This window comes from Notamacropus eugenii, chromosome 5 (assembly GCF_028372415.1).
Source record: "Notamacropus eugenii isolate mMacEug1 chromosome 5, mMacEug1.pri_v2, whole genome shotgun sequence".
Lineage (NCBI taxonomy): Eukaryota > Metazoa > Chordata > Mammalia > Diprotodontia > Macropodidae > Notamacropus > Notamacropus eugenii.
In genome coordinates, this window is record NC_092876.1 from 172,630,408 (window position 1) to 172,640,177 (window position 9,770).

Below are 9,770 nucleotides of genomic sequence, written 5' to 3' on the forward strand. Positions count from 1 at the left end.
CATTGAGTACACAATCACCTGCAAACAGAAAATCATGCACTAACATTCCCTACACTTTGGTCTTGGCTTGTAGCCTTTTCAAATTGAAGAATTTACCATCAGCACGGTAGCTGACCTTGATGCTGTGTTCATTATCATTAAAATCATTTGACAACATGGCTGAAAATATTCTAAAAAAGCGTGGGAGCAAGTACACAGCCCTGTTTCACTCCATTGATGACTGAGAAGGCACAAGAGCATTGTCCATTATCCAGAACCCAGGCAAACATGCCATCATGAAATTGACGTACAATACTGATGAACTTCTCTGGGCAACCAAATTGTGACATAATTTTCCATAAGTCCTCATGACTAACAGTGTCAAAGACTTTGGTCAGATCCACAAACGTTTACAGACACTGTTGTGCCCCTGGCATTTCTCCTGGAGTTGTCCGGCAGCAAACACCATATCAACTGTTCCTCAGCCCTTTCTGAAGCAAAACTGGCTCCCGTGTAGATGACCATCTTCCAGATGAAGGGTCAGACTATTAAGGAGGACTGTAGCAAGAATCTTGCCAACAATGACTAAGAGAGAGACCCCCCCCTGTGATTGTTGCAGGAAAATCTATTTCCTTTACCTTTGTAGAGAGGGACATCCTTGAACTCCTCTGGGATAACCTCCTTTTGCCATATAACCTGGAAAATTTCAATCAGCTTTTTGTATGAGCAATGGTCCCCCTACCTTGTAAATCTCAGGTGGAATAGAATCAGCACCAGGTATTTTGCCACATGAAAGGAGCCTAATGGCTCTCAAAACCTCTTCTTCAGTTGGAATTTCATCTAAGGAGGGATTGACTTCAACCTGAGGTAAACCATCAGTGGCTTCAGCATTGACTGATGATAGTCTGTTGAGAACACCATGGAAGTGTTCAGCCCATCTCTCTAGAATCATGTCCTTATCACTAATCAATGTGGCTCCATCAGCACTAAGTAGTTGTGATGCACCATAGGTTTTTGGTCCATAAATAGCTTTCAGGGAATCATAAAAGTGCTTTGGATTGTTACTATCAGCATAAAACTGAATTTCATCTGCCTTCTTACTGAGCCAGGAATCCTACATCTCTCTAAGTTTTGCTTATACTTTGCTTTTGATGGAATTAAATGCTACCTTCTTACAGGTGGATGATAAATCCTGTGGAGTTCTCATTTTTCATTTAGCAGCTTCTGAATTTCCCGATCATTTTCCTCAAACCAGTCTTGGTGTTTGTGAGTGTTCTGACCCAGATGAGCAAATGCAGTGCTGTACACCAAATCTCTGAAAGCTGTCCACTCCTTTTCTGCTCCACTGTTGCCAACTGTGTATTGGCTCAACTTTCTTTAAGTTAGCAATGAACGGTTCACGCTTAGAGAAGTGCTCTAATTTGTTGACATTAATTTTTCTGGTAGTTATTTTGCCTTGGGGGCAGTGCTTTTGATGAATGCAAATATTTAGCTTGGAAAGGATGTCTATGATCAGTCCAGCACTCTGCACCACACATTGCCTTTGTCACTCTCACGTCTTGTCTGTCTCTTTTTCTTATGTTAGATGCCAATATTTTCTGCGAGGGTACATTCATGAAGTTTTATTGCATTTAGGTAAATGGAAAACAGTGTTGGTCATGCGATGCACAAGTCTCCAGTAGTAAATGACCATTGCTGTTTCCAACTCCATTCCTCTTTAGGACTCCCTGCCAAGTCTGGTAGTCTGAGTGTGTGTGTGTGTGTGTGTGTGTGTGTGTGTGTGTATGTATGTATATGCTACACAAAGTATATTGTATGAAACTACATCAAAGGAAACAACTTAATGAGAGCAAAATTATTTTTATTTTTTGAAATTCAAAAATTTTTATTATTCCAAATTTGCCAAACACCAACAGTATATAAGAACAAGGGATTGCACATGAAATTGCAGGTCTTTACTGTACATAGCTTGTATTTTTTTAAGTATAGAATTAATTCAGTGTATATATATATGTATTTATGTATGTATACACACTTTTTTTTTTCACAAAGGAATATATACTGTTGCCTCTATACTACCTTGGTATCTGGAGGAACAGGCTCAAAATTTACCTCAGTTCCTACGTAAGTCCCACCAACTTCATGTCCAGATCCAGCATGGCTTCCAAAAGCTTCACTGGCTTGGGGTCCTAAAGGTCACTTCCAAAGGTTATTTTTTGCTCCTTGGGACCTTGGTGCTGAGCTGGCTTCAAAACCCAGCCTGGATTTTAGGGAAGAGTCCATAGGCCAGTCATGTTTTGCTCTCTCTATTTCTCTGCTCCTGACTGGATTTTTTTCTCTACCACCCCATCGTGGGTATGCTGTACTTCAGCTCTTTGGCTTCTTTTTATATTATCTTCCCTCATTAAAATGAAAACTTAAGGCATAGATCATCTTTCCTATTGCCACTTCTTAACATTTACAAACTTAATATATGCTACTTGTCTTGACTTGCATTCCTAGACTCCTGTGTCTTGCTCTCCAGACCTTTTGAAATTCCCAAGATTGAAGATTCTACTCTGTTTACCTAATATGGAAAAGAACAAATAAAAACCTGAGGCCTGTTTCTCCGGGTCATGGGAAACCCTAAGGCCTCTCCCCTCACAACATGGTTCCTCACTGAATGCTGTGAGTGGAAAAAAGTCTCAGGGATCCCCTGAGAACAAGTGAGGCAAAAGAGTAGCATGTGAGTTTCAAAGCTGTCCTGTTGATCTGTGTCTCACACAGAACTTCCTTCTGTTTTCTTCTGGGCACTTAAAAAAATGCTTCAATGGCACTTTTTCTTCTTTTTAACATTACTCTTCTCTGTTTTAAAAAAAGGTTTTGGGTTTTTTTTGCTAGTCAATAAGTATTTTTTTATTAATTTTTAGTTTTCAACATTCACTATTTTATTTTCAAATTTATTTCTAGTTTTCAACATTCACTTTTTTAAGATTTTGAGTTCTAAATTTTCCCCCCTCTTTTTCCTCCCCCTTCCCCATGGCAGCATGCAATCTGATATAGGCTATACATGTACAGTCATATTAAGTATTTCCAAATTAGTCATGTTGTGAAAGAAGAATCAGAACAAAAGAGAAAAACCATGAGAAAGGGGAAAAAAAAGATAAAATAGTATGCTTCCATCTGCATTCAGACTCCATAGTTCTTTCTCTGGATATGGATAGCATTTTCTATCATGAGTCTTTTGGAATTAATTGTCTTAGATCATGGCATTGCTGAAAAGAGCTAAGTCCATGCAAGTTAGTCATTTCCCAAATGTTACTGTTACTGTGTACAATGTTCTGGTTCTCACTTTACTCAGCATCAGTTCATGTAAGTCTAGATTTTTCTAAAATCTGCCTGCTCATCATTTGTTATGGAACAAAGGTATTCCATTATATTCATATACCACATCTTGTTCAGCTATTCCTGAATTAATGAGCATGTCTTCAATTTCCAATTCTTTGCCACTTCAAAAAGAGCTGCTATAAATATTTTTGTGCATTTGGGTACTTTTCCCTTTTTTATGATATCTTTGGGATACAGACCTGTAATGGTATTGGTGAGTCATAGGATAGTTTTATAAGCCCTTTGGGCATAGTTCCAAATTGCTCGCCAGAATGGCTGGATCAGTTCACAACTCCTTCAGTAATGCATTAGTATTCCACTTTTCCCACATCTTCTATTAAGGTAAATTTTTATTGACATCTTTTGTTTTTATAGCATCTACAGAGCCCTTCCCTTACTCTTAAAGAGTCATTTCTTATTACAAAGAAATTTTAAAGAAGAACAGAAAAAATTTAGCAAAACTAATCAGCCTATTGAAAACATCTGAAGCTATATATAACACCCCACACCCATGGAACTTGACCTCTGCAAAGGAGTGAATGCAGATGTCTTCTCATATTTTTTTGGAACCATGCTTGTTTTTTTTATAATTTTGTAACATTCAGTTTCACTTGTTTTGTGGTGATTGTTCTTTTTTACATTGTTATTATGATTATGTATGTTGTTTTCCTGGCTCTGCTTACTTCATTTTGCATCAGATCATGTAAGTCCTTCTATGCTTCTTTGTATTTATCATGTTGTTTCTTATAGCACTGTACTAATCTATTATGAGAGAAATGATTATTAATAACCAATATCTTGGGGAGATTCTTTTGAAGTCTTGATTTTAATGTGTCTTGAAGGAAATTAGTGATAATGAAATTGCATTTCATCTTGGTCAGACTCCATCCATCCTTACAAAAAATTTAATCTAAGGTGGGAAATCCCATTGTGTTCTACTCAAGCTTGGTTGGAGACTGATTTTTTTTGTCTAGATAGCCCAAGTCTGGGAGTGTTCTGGTATAGATGGTAGTGGTCTGGTGTAGAGATATTTTCTATGCCCAAAGATGACGTGATGATGGTTGACATCAGTCCCTCATTGGAAAGGCATATAAACTGTGAGCTTATTACTATGGTTGTCTTTGGTCTGAGAGATAGCCAAATGACCATCCTTTTATTAATAATCTGTTGCCCTTTTTAATAAAATGATTAAATTACCCAGAAACTATGTCTCTGGAACCTTTTTAATTTAATTTTTCACAGTTATGGCTAACCATGAAGAGATCAGAGCCTTTCACTCTAGATTCTTAAAAAGGAGCTCCCCTCTATTGACCCCATGTGGAGAATTCTCCACAAGGAGAGGTCTCTCTTAGGACTCTGGCTGTGATCTGACTGTATCTGTTTTCAATGCTGCAACTTTCTCATTTTCACTGTCACTAGCATTCAGTCCTCTTGATACAGGCTATGGGAACAGGATTTTAAAAAGTCCTATTTGAGTTTTGGGAGTGTAAAGATTATTGGGGGTTTTGCTGCCTGAGGAGCTTGTATACATCTTGGAATAAGGGCCTGTACCATTTTAGTCTTGTGATTAAGCAAGTATGGTCCAAAGTCTCCTGCTGGAGAGTCCTGAGAAAAGAGCCCTAGATTTCTGGCAGATGTAGTGCTTTCCCATTGACAGCTTTTGAACTGTTTTAACAGGGCTTGATATCATAATTCAGGCAAGCTGTGAGAGTACCAACTCTTATAAAAAACAAAAACAAACTGATATTTTTGGGAGCAAATTAGGATTGAGTAAATTAGGTTAAAATTCTGCCCAAGAGGGGGAAGCCCTCTTGTTATTGTTTGTCCTTCATTTTCAAAGAGGATCGTGACATCAGGAAGATGATGCCATGTCATGCAAGTGAACTGGATTTCAGTGAGGGAGGGCTGTGCAAAGTCACCACCCTCACTTTCTCCTCCAGAGTCATGTGGGTCCAGTGGTGTGATATAGATCAGGATGACTGGAGATGTCCCGGCTAAGGGAGTTACATAAGAAAAACATAGATCCTGCTTATTACAAGGTTTTAAGAGAGAATGAGAAAGGAAGGTAGAAGGAAGACTATACTAGTATAAAAAGGAAGAAGAATAGAAATATGAAGGAAAAGGTGAAGGGGAGTGGGCATCAGATGAACAGTCACCAACTTCATTTTCTTCTCTGGACCCATCTGGATCCAGTGGCAAAGATGACTGGAGATGACCCTGGACGCAGTGGGAGACCTTGGCCTTTTTAAGCTAAGGTCTTTAACAGGTCTCAGGTTGACCGAGGCAACACCCATTCAGTGATTAAGGCTAGGTAAGAAATGAGATAGAAAATGGTCTCTTTTACCTAATCTGGGTTAAAAAAAATCAATCTGGCAAGGGGAAGACCTTCAGGGTTTCTGGCCAAAATAGAAACAATTACTTTTTACAGTCATTCTGAGCCAATCAGGGCCCAAACAATGAATAAATGGAGGTTGGCCTGGGACCTGTTGTTGGCCAATCAGGGCCCAAACAATGAATAAATGAAGGTTGGCCTGGGACCTGTTGTTGGCCAATCGATGAGAGCCAGAGTAATTTGGGTTTAACGCATGATCCTTAAGAAAGAAATCTAGCTTTTAAACCCAAGATATCTTGTGAGGTTTTAGCTATCAAAATATTCATTCCTTTGGGCAGAACACCCTCAGGCAAGGTTATGATACCCTCTGTGGACAGAGGGGAGTGAAGGGAAGAGAAAGAAAAAAAGGAAAAAGAGAGAGAGCTGATGTTGCCCAACTGTCTGGTTCTTTATCCTTATGTGATTAAAGGTTGTCCACACCCAGAATGTCACTAGACCCAGTGAGTCTCTAGGAATGCCAGAGAAGGCTACAAGTTTTTCCACTTCCCCCAGGCCAGAATTCCTGAGGAGTCCACCCCAACCTTCTGTTTTTGGTCACAGTTACTCATATCGATCTCAATCTACCTTGCTTTCAAGCTGCCCTTTTGGCAAAATTGCTTAACTGTGTGGAAAACCTTTGGTAAACTCCTATTGTTATATCTTGTTCGATAAGGCAAAATCAAAGTGGGGGGAGGAAGCAAAAGTTTTTTTTATTACCACACCAATGCAGTAAACAGTTATTGTGAGTTTGGGGAATTCATTGTATAAAACATGCTATCAGCTTGAAAAATGATATCCCAAGTGTTGCCATTGGTTAACTTTACTGTGTGGGAAATTTTTTTCAAATTTCTGTAAATAAAAAGTAAAGTTCACAGAACCTGGACAACAGGGGGTCATACATCCTTTCCATCTCTTTCTCCTCTACCAAATGACAATATATTTCTTTCTAAAACTGTTTCATATTTTGGTGTCTGTTCTCACAAATAACATTGACTAGGCTGCCCAAACAGAGATATTGCCCTACCCTATTTTTCCAGACAAGTACAGTGCTACATTATTCTTTATTTCTCCCGTGAGTTCAGAGCATTTCTATACCTCTGATCAACATACCAGTTATTCTTAGGCATTCAGGATTATTGCAGCTAAGTAGCAAATTAGCATGCCATGTCTATTGAAGCTTAGCCATATCTGAGATGTCCCTTCCCATGTAATGATCCATTCAATGAGAACTGGAGAGATTTGGGTTTAAGGCCCAGTGTTTAAAAAAGAAATCTATCCCATAAACCCCAAGATATCTTGTGAGGTTTCAGTGATCAAAATTTACATTCCTTTGGGCAGAGCACCAGCAGGAAAGGCTATAATACCCAATGTGAACAAAGGGAAGGGAAAGAAGAAAGAAAGAAAGATAGTGAGAGAGACAGTGAGACTGAGAAAGACAGAGACAGAGCACCCAACTGGCCAATTCCAGTTAGGTATGTGATTAAGAGCTGTCCACACCCAGAATGTCACTAGACCCCAGTAACTCCCTAGAAATGCCAGAGAAGGTTACAAGGTATTTCCAATTCCCCCAGGCCAGAATTCTTGAGGCTGTCCACCTCAATCTTCCGTTTGGTATGTAGAAAGCCTTTATCAAAATCCTGTTGTTGAAAGAAATCTTGGTTCAGGTCTTACCCTGATCAATGAGGCAAAATCAAGGGGGAGAAAGGCAAAAGTATTTTATTACCACACCAATGCAGTAAACAGTTACTGTGATTTGGGAGAAACCCATTGTATAAAACATGCTGTTAACTTGAAAAATGATACCCAGAGAGTGATGCCGTTGCTCAACTTGCCTGTGTGGGAAACCTTTGTCAAAATTCTGTAAATAAAAAGTAAACTTTCTAGAACCTGGACAAAAGTGGGCCATACATCCTTTACGTCTCTTTCTTCTCTACCAAATGACTTAATAAACTTCTTTCTAAAACTTTCAGATTTGGGGGTCTGTTCTCACAAATAACATTGACTAGGTTGCCAAAACAGACTGATGAGATGTTGCCCTACCCTGTTTTTCCAGGCAAGTATAGTGATACATTATTCCTTATTTCTCCAGTGAGTTCAGAGCATTTCTATACCTCTGATCAATTTATCTGTTATTCTTAGACACTCTGAGGATTGTTGCAGCTAGGCATTATCTCAGCATGCCCTGTCTATTAAAGCTTAGCCAGATCTGAGATGCCCATTCCCATATAATGATCCAGTTTCAAACTCTTACCTTTTACACAGTTTGGGCCATGGGTAGAAGGATAAAGAAAGTTGAGGGAGAGATTAGGGCTGGTACTTGAAGCAAGGAAACATGATCAGAAGAATGCAGTTGAAGGAGATAACAGGGTCAGGAATAAAACCAAGAGATGGTACAAAAAGTATGGCTTGGGAAAGGAACTAAGGATGAGAAGTAGATGTTGGAGACTAGGGAAGGGGAAAGGTTTTGTTTGTTTTTGGTTTTTTGCTGATAAATGTATAGTACTTTTCAGTTTCCTGGGCTGGGAATTCCATGTGTCATAGAATATGTAGCCTGAGTAGTCAATAACTCCAGACAGTATGAAACTTCATTAATGTTTTAGTAATAATATATATTTTATAATATATATTCTTTCTTGTGTTTTTTTTCCTTTTGATTTGTTTCTTCTTTCACAACTGTGACTAATATGGAAATATTTTTACATGATAGTACATTATAACCTATTTGAAATTGCCTACCATTTTCAAAAGAGAGGAGGGGAGGGAGGGAGAAAAATTTGAAATTCTAAATCTTATAAAAATGGATGCTAAAAATTTTCTTGACATGTAACTGGGGAAAAGTAAAGTAAAAAGGAGTAGCAAGTTGCACATAATAGATTTCCATTATACTATGTCATGGAAATGCTTGTTTTATTCCATAAATTAAAAATGAAGTAAAGGTTTTATATATATATATATATATATATATGTTTTTTTAAAAGACGAGATTACTCCTGGAAAGAGGCAATAAGGGTAAAGGGTCAGAGAGTTGATGGTATTTTAGCCAGGGTTTGAAAGATGGGTAGGATTTCAACACTTAGGGATGATGATGCATTAAAAAAAATGATAAATTTGAGAGAGACAGCCAAGCATTGTGGATAGAGAGCTGTCTTGGTACCAAGAAGACTTGGGTTCAAGTTCCATCTCTGAAATATACTGTCAGTCTCTGGAGAAGTTGCTTAAATCCCTCAGTGTCCCAGGTAAAGCTAAGTAAGGCAGAGAAGGTGCTGTCTTACATTCACAGAGGCAGTTTCTTCATCTACAAGGTTCCAGTATCACTAAAATCACAGGCTCAGTCCCTATTCCTTTATCTATTAATTGAATATATTCAAATTTACCTACCAACTTAAGGCTTACAGAACTCTGTATTCACAACAACCTTGAAAGGGGGAGCCATCATTATCGCAATTAAATGAATGAGGAAATGTGCTCACAATTACATAGCTACTAAATGGCAGGAATAAGGCTTGAACTTGGTCTCTTCAGGACTTTCTACATGATACCCTGTAAACTCCCAAGAATATATAGGGAATGGTGTGAGCAGAAGCTCAGAAGTAGGAAATGCACAATATGTTGGGGCAAGGGCAAATAGTCCAGTAGTGTTGGGATGGAGGATAAATGATGGGTCCTAATATATCAGGAAAATAAGTCTGGAGCCAGGACATGAAGGGCCTTGAATGCCAGACTAAGGAATTTGACTTAAGGGACAACATGGCATAGTAGATAGAGGGCTGGACTTAGAGCCAAGAGGGCCTCAGTTTGAATGACCTAGATACTGACTAGTCTCTAGGCACTAGACTCTGAGCAAGTCACTTAACTTCTCAGGGCCTCCATTTCCTCATTTGTAAAATGAGGGGTTGAGTTCAGTAATCTCTAAGGTCTCTTGATTCTGTTAATTCATTCCATAGGCAATGCAGGGGGAGACAGGTTGCAGAGATGACAACTACAGAATTTTGAGCAAAGACGTGATGTGAATAGATCTTGTTAAATCATTTCAGTCTGGTCTGACTCTGTGACC